Genomic DNA, 10,783 nt, shown 5'->3' on the forward strand with positions numbered 1-10,783 from the left:
AATGGGGTTTGGCTGAAATATTAATTAATGAAGCAAAAAGGGGCCCCACTGCACCAACTATCATATATCAGCTGTCTTAAATTATTCACTGTTTGTTCAAAGCCAAAGGTTATGTTCTTATTAGGGGTGCTTTTCTCGACACTTGTACATAAAAATCGGATTAAAAGCTGTCCGAAGGCACCCTTTTAAAGCATTCCACCAGGCAGTATTCAGCTATTTAACCATAACTAGTTATTTAGGCAAAAACTGCTAGTTAGACCATTAACAAGCATTCTTTTTATATTTCTTCCAGTAAAATAAATTATTGATATCATTGCTGACTTTTATATTATGGGAGGGAAAAAAACAATAATAAAAAGGTGATAAAAGCACTGTTTCTATTTTTTTCTTTTTTTTTTTCCAAAAAAGAAAGTAATAAAAAATTAAATTCTTTGTACCAGTAAAAAAAAAAAAATGTATAAAATTTACATCCGTGCAGTGGAGTTGTTAAGTTCTAGAAATACACAGCCTATGATGCTTTAGATTTAGCCTAGTAGACCAACTGTTAGAGACAGACGTATCATTTTTATGGAATTATATGATAATCATATTCAGATTTATATAAGCATTTTACAAGTATTGCAATCATTGAGTAGAGATAATCATGGTATTTTCATCAGCTTGGTACTTTTTGAAACATGACTGTGTCGTGTAAACAATCTGCAATTTTTCAAGGCATGACAACTTGCCTCTGTTTAATTTTCAAACCAAGGCCATTTTGCTAAGTATTGGGCCCACAACAGCTTTTCAACTGGGACAAAAGAGGGACCTCCTTCTGGCGGGGCACTGCCTGGAGAAGGCTGTGGGTCTGGCCTCGTGCAGGTGTCATCAAGCAGATGCCCGGGGGCAGTTTCAAGCATCGTTGAAAAATTGCAGTTTGTCTGTGCATATGTTTGGACTCTTTCCACGTTGTCCTGTTTACAAGTTAACCTAAGTTGGGGTGTTTGTCACGGGTCTTCTTGTTTTTGTATTTAAATAAATAAAGCAGAAAACTGTCTCGCTACAGTTTTGCTGCAGATAGTTATATCCTCATGTGTAATGTGCATGCCTACTGGCAAGCACCTTAGTAAATTATCAACTCACCGCTGTGAACCTGCCAACTTGCTATAACAACTCTGCTTTAAAAAAAGTGTTTGTGATCAGGTTTTCTCTTTGTCATCGTATGTGCATGCAGTATGATCAGTTGAACAATAACCATCAATAAAGTTTCACAAGATTTGAAAACAAAGTTTCTGTAGCATTTATATCTAAGGATGAAAAATAAATTATCTTTAAAATTGAGACAGAGAGAGGAAGAGACTGTATTAATCAATGAAAAATGGGGCAGTAACATATATTTATACTGGTGAGCGAATGAACTGAAATTTATTAAAAGTTCAATCCTCACATTTATTATATAAGCTATATGAAAAAGCCTTCTATTTAAGAAACAAAAAAGAATTTAAACACCACAATAGAAGCAACTTGAAAAAAATGTTTACCAAATGTTAGACTTCCAATTCAAAGTGTAGATGATAAATCTTTTTTGGAGTTGCACACACAAAATGTCTAATGTGGGGAATTACAGTATTTATTTGCAATTTTAATTTTCATGAGATGGCTTTACAACTCCCACTTTCCAAATGATTATATGGCATTTCAGTCTATTAAAATAATCTTGAAAGGTTGAGGGTGCAGCCCATATTAGGAAATATTTTGTTTATAAAGCTCCTAAAGTACTCCTAGTAGTAATTTTAAAATGTATGTCTGAAATAGTTATGTAAAAAAGCATTTGAAATTTTTTTACAATATATATTGGGAATGTTTTCACTTATATAAATAAGTACTGATAATATGACTTATGAAAAAAAATATTACTACCATATGTGGAATATAGTAACTTCTAACAGATTTAAAAAAACACCCTACAAACCCAGAAAATGTGTATATCTGTCTTTAGAAATTAGTGTTTATATCACAACCGTGATTTGTGAATAAAGAAAAATGGTTTGTAATATCAAAATAAAAGCTTAGTCTGAAAAGGTAAAAATACACTGGTGTTCAAAGTCATTTTGCTTTTCTTTTCTGCTGTGTTGGTCGAAGAGCTGCCCGCAGTTGCACCACCCAGTCGGTACATAACACACTCACACACACCTCTGCTACAGACATGCTTCACAGCTTTTTTTCTGGCTGGAGAGGCGGTGTTTGGAGCCCGAGGAGGTCAGTGCCTGCTCCTGCCCGGCCCTCCTGCCCATGGGCACGTGTGTGTGGGAGGGGGACAGCAGCCTCACCAGTGGGCCCCAGCTTGGCTGCTGCTGTTTTGCAGTCAGAGGCCGGAGCGGTGAGACTCAGCATGGGACTGGGGTGAAGGTTTGCTTCCTGTTTCATCTAGTATCATTTTTCAGGTAACACCATATGGTACGTGAGGAAGAATTGGGGTTTGTTCATAGGAAGAAAACAAAGACATCTTCCAAACTGACTGCATTTAAACAGGACATTTCATTTAAGATGATCACAAAAATACCACTGAATGGTATCTAACCTCTCAGATGAAATGTGACTGCAGCTGCTCAGCCGAGCACTGCTCAGGGAGCACTGGCACGGGAGGGCTGGTTACCAGTAAGCGTGTGCCCACGGCTCCCAGCTGGGCCCTGTACCGCTCCTCACCAGTGCGGGCTGGGCATTAGCCTTCTGTTCAGCTGTCTATTTCATGAACAGCTTCTCTGTCAGTGCACCTGCCAGGACAGGGGAGGAAGGAAGGTTCCTTCTTGTCATTCCCAGGTATGTCATCCAAACCACAGGAAAGACAACTACATGCTTCTAAGTCTAGACTTACCCATCAGTCCAACAGGTCACAATGAGGCTGGTGAGTTTAATGTGCCATCAATCATGTTATGTGTGTGCCAGCAGAATTATGGGACACTTCTACCTGGGTTCCTGTTATTGTAATCGAGCAGAGGAAGAGAAGCTGTAAAGATAAGGGATTAAATATTGCATGTTTTGCAGTTTAGAAGCAAGCTTTACTCTAAAATTATGCTTGGATTCTTCTGGGAAGGTAAAGAGAGGAAACCCTGATGTGTGCCAGGAATGGTGGGGAGGTATTAGGTTATGCCCAAGTATACTCTCCTCAGCACCATGCATGAGGGATACATTGACAGTGTTTCCTTCAGTGACTGGGTGAAATGACAAAGGTAGTAATGCTGAGTAAGATTTGGCTTTAAAAAATGTGAGAAGCATGTGAATAAACATGAGTGGGGGACATACACAGAACCTGAGACACCATGAAATTTTCACGTGGTTGAATTAATCTACATGTTGTCTGGTATCATTATTTATGATTTAATGCAACAGTACTTCCTTTCTTGGCCAAGTAGCCAATACATGCTAAATTAATAAAATCTTTGTATTTATTAAATGATTGGACAGAGATTAAGCAAAGCATCATTTTTAATCAAAAGGAAAAAAAAAAGAAAAGTCAGTAAGCTTTTTAGGGTATTTTCCCCAAATATTTAAAATTCTAATACAGCTTTAATTGTAGCGTATTGTACAGCAAAGATTAAATTGAATCTTTTTAGGACATCTTAGAATTCTCCCTGTATACCATGTCCTGTATGACTCTATCCTTGATAATTTTTAAGGGCATCCAGGTTGTTTATTAGCTTCAGATTTGGGTAAAATATTAAGCTCTTAAAATAGAGTTTAATTTTCTTTAACTTTCGGAGAACTTTGGTTTGAATTGCTGTTGTGCCATATTACTGTTTTTACCTCAAGTGAATTTTTTGCACATTTCAGATGTTCCTGTTGCCACATTTTTTCAGTTTCACAGTACAGTTGCATGAGTAAAAAGGCTGTGGAAAAGATTTCGTCCCTAAAGTAGAGCTGAAAAAAAAAAGAAGGAAAAAATAAAAGCAAAAAAAGCAACCTTATTTCAGTGGGAAGAGAAGATTTGAGTGGGAGGTGAGATCAGAAGGGAGACAATGATTTTCAGAGGTCTTTGAAGAATTCATGAAAGTGTCATCAAAAAGAGTTGTCTTGTCAGTATTATAAAAGTTTATCATAATGCTTCATTTATTCCTAAAGGGCGTATGCTTCACCTCTCACTACAACGTGAGCTTTATGCTACATTTTTCTAGGCTAGAACTCAAGTCCTTACACCATGTAATTTGATTGATACAGCAGTGGAGATATTTGGTTTTTGTCTGAAAGGGAAATTGTTCTCTGGCAGCTTTTATGCTTCTCCAGCACTCACCTAGTCCTCTGCATACCAATAATTGTCTTGCAGCACTTCATGAGGAACAGAATGGCCACAGACTAGGGTCAGAAAAGATCTAGTTAGTGCATGCCACTGTATCATCAACCTGAATCTTTTCTTTTAATGAGATAAGATTGAGATTCGCATGGGGAGGAAAAATATTGAAAGTACTTCTATATCCAAGAGCTGGTCCTTATTTTCTTAGAAAAGAAAGATTTTTATTTCATCCTGGTGACTAGATGAACATTTCGTCACTCACTTTAGTTGGCTAGGATGCAACTCTAGCTATGCAACAAAGCAATGGACCATGCGGATTACCCACTCATGAAGAGCAGATACGTTGGATTATATTCAACCTGGAAACATCAGTGTCATTTTAGGTGTCCAGTCAGGCAGAATTCAGGGCCAGGAGCTCTTGTACAGCTGTAGTTTAGCTCTCTATAGTAGGTACTGTCAAGCTTTTCAGATTCCTGTCTAATGTCCTACGAGGATGCTCGAGGTAGGTGATCTTGGTTTATGTGGATATCAGTACCCAGGTAGGTAGGGATACTAAGAATGAGTTGTGGGAGGAAGGGGAGGTGGAGGTGATTGTCATGATCCCTGAAGCCATGTGCAAAGCACTCACAAATATATGCGGGAGATAGTATTATAATCTTCTCTTGGCTCAACTTAATAGAGGAATGATTTTCCTGTATGTAGCTGCCCTGTGTATATTGTGTCAAGTTGTTCTCAGTTCTTCTTTTAAAGACCCTCCATTTTACCTAAATAATTAGTCATTGAGAAACACTTCTTTGATAGTGTTGGCTGGGCCTCTGCCCTGGATTCCAGTCCTTGTTCCACAACAGTCAGAGGGCAATCACGTTGCCATGACCCCTTTGCTTGCTTCACAGGGATTGGGTGACAGTGACATGGCCTTTCACCTTCCCATGAGACAGGTTGGCTTGCTGTGGGCTCCTGATTCCAAACGAGATCACAGCTGAAAATCCAAACTGGAAAAAAATCTCACTGTGTTTAATGCACTGCACAGCACTCCAGTCTGCTGCTTAGCACTGCTTGTGACTTAGTTTAGTTTGTTTTCTGTTGGCTTTGATTTATCCACACATCGCCTGGGCAGCCGGTGTGCCCAACCAATTTAATGATTTCACTGTTTAGCAAAAGGCCTGTAAGTCAGGAGTTCAGTACACAGGAAACTTGTTAAATAAAACATAAGTGAATGCAGAAATAATCATTTAGTGGACATTATGAAAGGACAGTAATCCAAACAGTTCAGTCCAATAGATGATGTATAACATCTAAACAAATATGACAACTAATTAAGATTAGATTCTGCATTTTGGATGCCAGGCCTTACAAAAATGAACAGTTAGGTTATGTTGGGGGAAAAAAGCTGTATTTTGCAAATGTCAGGCAGACAGCTCAGTAAGCAGAAAAGCTCAGTTATCCAATTAAAATAAATGTGCAGTGTTCTCAATATAAAGAGCTAAAGCATCCTTATGTTGAGGAGTTAAGATCCTGAAATATAAGTGGAGCAAAAAGTGCTCTCTATAAAGATTAATGTAATCTATCAAGATTAACATTTTGCATGCTGGCAAAGGCATATAGTAATGTGTTTCAGTTCCTGAAATTGGAAACATTAGACTAAGATCAGTACCAATTTAAACCCCAGGTAACCCCAAACACTGAATTGAATTCATTATTTACAACCACGATAGGCTAATAAACTTGCCTTAATGGCTTCTATGGGAAATAGATACCTACGGTAGGTGCTGTCCTATTTCCCATAATCCTCTCTGATATATCATCTGAAATGTAGTAACAAGTTGCATAAATGTAATTTAGGGAAAAGTCTTCCACTAAAAGTAATTCCTGATTTATTCAGGAGTTTGATTCCTGGCCTAAGAAAGATTAAGGATGTTTTTGATCGTGGCTGTGCACATGGGTGTCACGAGAGAGGCCATAGTTTCAAGGCCATCAGTGGGGGACACAGATTAACCTCATCTTTCTGGTGTTGCTTTCTGATAAGAGGACGCTATTGCATAGCAATGGAAAGTGAGTAGTGGGAAAGGATCACAATAACAATTAAACTAGAAACTGAGTTGCACTTGCATTGTAGGAAGGAGTTGTCCATTGTCTAGCTCTCCACGATAACTGCCAGCAGAGGAGATCTTTGTTTTAAGCCAAGATTTAATGCTGCACTTTGGAGTAAGTATCCAAATGTTTCTAAGGTTGGAAACTTATAACCACACACAAATTTTCTAAAAGGATATAAATTCAAAGCATTTGCAACAGAATTAACATTAAGTATATGGATTTTCTGGTGGTTTATAAAGCAGAAAGCAGAAAATTATTACTAGGAGGGAGGTTTTAGAGGCTTTACCAGGGGTATTAAAATGGAATTCAGGGTTGTGAGGTGCCTGATTTATAAAAGCGTTCTGTCAAACGTTGAAATGAGAGGTGAGAATCTCAGCTCTGCAGTGCTTGAGAAAGCATGGAAGATCATGGCTCTAACACTCCCGCCTCTGATTTTGCCACCCACAGAATTGCCACCTTTCTTGTGAAGTGAGCAGTTGCACTTGCAACTCTGAGTGCCTCTGCTATCATACCCTTTATTCTTCTAGAAGCTCTGTTTCACATCTTCTTGGACACAACTTTTGATGTTCACTCAGAAGGGCAATGATCAAATGTCCTATTATTTGAGAAGAGTGATGTCATGGGGATACATACATTGTTAATTTACAGAGTCAGCTGATAAACTCTGTAACTGAGGCTTCATCCCAGGCTTGAAAGGTCTGGAACCCCATTGCTCCACAGTCAAAAGGCAAATAAAGGGATTTCTTCAGGAAAAAAAAAAAGGCAAGCAAGACGGGAAAAGATAGTTTTATCTGGGAAGCTGAGAAGCATGTTTTATTGGCAATTCTCATAGGCTGAAAGTGGAGAAATATGCACGTTGCTAAAGTGGTAAATTCTTCTGTACAGATGAGAAATTCCTGTGAGATATCTCTAGATTCTGATATATGTCTTTCTTTTTATTTTTTTAAACATAACCCACTGTTAGGACATGCTAGAAAAATCTGACATTGTTTTCCCCTGTATTCAGTCAACTTTATTCCCCAATATCTGTTTTCTATGATAAGAATAACTAGATCCCTAGGTACAAAAGGATGTAATTTTGCACTGAGATTGAAAGGCAGGTATGATCACCACAGCATGCTGTACCAGTCACCCATTCTGAATCCAGTCTGAAATCTCCTACCTCTGGAAAATGAGAAGTGGCAACATGAATATGATAAGCAGAGCAACATGGCCTACTTTTTGATAATCTTCTTTTATACCTTTATTCTCAGTGGCTTTGAGGGGAAGTCAATAGAGGAATCTTTTTGCCCAGTGCCAAAATAATAGAAATACATGTGAATTTATGCTCTCATCCAGTTGTCCATCTCTTTGTCATTTAGTCTGTCTTATCCTGGCGCTGCTATGTAGGATTTTGCACCTGTGTGAAGCCTATCATAGAAAATAGAAATTGGAACACCCTGAGATGCAAATCACCGGTAAAATGAATTATTATAAGACAATTGGAGATTTTTGAAAGTGAAAATCAAGCGTCTTACTGTTACTGAAGGTCAGAAAGAATTAGGTACCACCAGATGCTGTGGTTCTCATTGATATGCCAAACCTAGTGGGAGACCTTCAGAATATTATCGTCATGTGAAAAACTACAGACAGACAGGATTATTTGGAACTCCCAAATGCTGGTAGATTTATTTTAATGTAAATTTTCTGGTGTTTCCAATTTTATGGTTTGGGTTTTGTTGTCAGTTTGTTGCTTTTGTTGTTGTTGTTGTTGTTTTAACAAAGCCCACTCAGAGTTTTAAGGGACTGAAGTCACCTAAAGAGGTATGGTCTGTCTTTGGAAGATGTATTTTACCGTGAGACTTCTGCACTTTTTCCCAAATTTGGAAGTTCTCCCTTCTAATTCAGTTTCTAAACTTAAACTTCATTTTGTTGATGATTAAAAGAGACAATGTGGTGTGGGTAATTTTTTTTTTCAATTAGGATGAAAGAGAAATTGAGACCTTAACCTGCTATTACCAGATCATTTCCTAATATTTTCATTATATGAAGACTTGTTAGAGTGCTAGAATATTTATACATAGAATTATTGTATTCACTTATCTGTGATGATTTAAGAATCTGTCTAATATTTTCCAGTGCAACAGCCACTGTCTGAGTTAATGGAAGCAGCTGGCAATAAATAAGTTTTTTTTTTAATTTTCTAGACCTTATGCATTGCTTCTTTTTATTATTTTCGAAAAAACAACCATTGCATTGCACATAATAGTAATTGTATTTTACACCACGCAAAAATTGCCAGTTGTTTTTAGACTGTGTAGTTTCTCAACCCTTTTAGAATCAGAAAGGACTTCCATTTTATCAACTAGATTTAGTAGGTTACTACTAATTTTGTCTCATGCAGTAACAAAACTCTAACACTAAGCCTTACTGTAGCTTTTTCCGTTAATATTTATTGCCTCCATATCAGTGTTGTAAAAGAAAGCACACATACTAACCTTGCTGATTTTACTCCCAAACTAACTTTCCTGTGGTCTTCCTCTTCAGTGGCCAAGAAGCTGTATTGCAAAAGGTAGATGGTATACCCTGCTGTCAGCCAAATCTGTGTCCTGCTGTTAGCAAATCTGGATTACTTTCTTCCTATTTTTTGCCAGAATTGCATTTAAAGTTTAAAAAAAAATAATAAAAAAAAAGAAAAAGGGAAAGAATAAAGATAGAAAATGTGTTGGTAGTTATGCAGCTATGTGGAGGGGAATTAACAATGAGTTAAAGGCAGGCATGCCACTGAGCGAGCAGATCCTAAGAATTTAAACTAAGTTTAAGGCTACTAAAGAGAAAAGTTATAAGGTCTCTGGTGCTTGTGATCATTCTGCAGAAAACCACAGCACATTAAAAGAGAAGCTTTTCAATTATCTTTTGTATAAGCACAAGCATACAACAACCACAATAGTGTATTATAATCAGAGAACAGCCAGAGCATAGCCAGAGCATATAAGCATCTAGGGTGACCTGTTTTCTGTAAATTTGGGAACAGATGTCTAAAAGCAAATTGTTACATTTTTCAAAATGAGAGGTAAAACTTTTTTTACTAGGGAGATAAAATTTCAGGATTTTAGAATAAGCCAACTAAAAAGCTGTTTTGGGACTACTATGTATGTTTTTCATGTGCCACAGGCTAGCTATATTTTGATCCTTGCCTGTCATATTTCATTGACATAAGGAGACACAGAAATAGCACTGTGTAGTTTCATTGTTGGGAAAAAAAGAGTTTTGAAGTCCCTGAGGGGGTTTACTTTAGGGTTGAAAATACCAAGGCAGGAGAATGCACAGCTGTCCTCCTCCCCCTCCTGTGCACCCAACAGGAGGGAAGTTTGAGCTTTTCTGGCAGATGAGGTTTGGGAAGCTGCAGATTAGTATTAATTAAACCCACCTCAGAACTGCTCCAGCCTTCCCCTGGGTTAAATTGAGCACCTGCACTGGAAGAGAGCTGAGATGGAGTCTGATGGATCGTTACTTAAGGAGAACAGTAATGTATTAAAGAGCTAACACAATCGAATAATAAACACATAATGTAAAACACACAACTGTGGCCATCTCAGGATTATTAAGACATCACCCCAGGCTGTCTGCCCTGTCCTGCAATGATGCTGTTGATGAGTGACAGCCACTTGCTTAGCAATGCAGCGGCTGCACACCTGGAGGGGATCTGAGGTTTAAGTACAGTCTGATACCTTTGTGGTGTCTGGATGTAGGGACACAACTGCTGTAGCATGGAGGAGAGTCATGGCAGTTCTTTGCCGACTGTCCTGGTAAATTCATAAACCATAGTGCACTCCGATGGGATTAAAGCTATTCCTCTCCTGTCACGGGTGCCAGTTTTCTGTGGAATGCGGGACAGAGGGTGACTCTCTCTTTTCCCATATTTCTGCTTATGGCAATTCTCTTTCAGCCTCCAAAGACAAATTTTATCTTGAAGAAAAAACAGAATTAAAGCTTTTATTTATTGGGAGGAATATATGACTGTAGTCAGAGGATATAGAGAGACAACTAGGAAAGCCAGGGCTTCCTTGGTTTGAAACCTTGCAAGGAAGGTCAAGGACAACAGAAAGGGCTTAGAATCATAGAATCGTAAAATGATAGAATGTACTAGGTTGGAAGGGAACTTTAACTATCATCTGGTCCAAACCTCCTGCAGTGAGCACAGGCATTGTTACTAGATCAGATTGCTCAGAGCCCCATCAAGCCTGACCTTGAATATCTCGAGGGATGAGGCCTTCACCACCCCTCTGGGCAACCTCTGCCAGTGATCTACCACCCTCATTTTGAAGAACTTTTTCCTAATATCCAACCTAAATCTATCCTTTTCTAGTTTAAAACCATTACCCCTCATCCCATTGCTACATGATTTTGTAAACAGCTCTTCCCCAGATTTCTTGCAGGCAC

At 38.3% G+C, this 10,783-nt stretch overlaps 1 long non-coding RNA gene across 1 annotated transcript in view; it reads left to right on the forward strand.

Annotated features, from left to right (window-relative positions):
• The window catches only part of LOC104546633, a 14,278-nt gene extending 13,015 nt beyond the window's left edge, over positions 1-1,263 (forward strand). Inside the window, exon 3 of the long non-coding RNA XR_728186.1 lies at positions 1-1,263. This exon is cut by the window's left edge and continues 562 nt beyond it. This is a non-coding gene — a long non-coding RNA (uncharacterized LOC104546633).
• Positions 1,264-10,783: the final 9,520 nt, after the last annotated feature.

Source organism: Mesitornis unicolor, unplaced genomic scaffold (assembly GCF_000695765.1).
Source record: "Mesitornis unicolor isolate BGI_N332 unplaced genomic scaffold, ASM69576v1 scaffold39239, whole genome shotgun sequence".
NCBI classification, from domain to species: Eukaryota; Metazoa; Chordata; class Aves; order Mesitornithiformes; family Mesitornithidae; genus Mesitornis; species Mesitornis unicolor.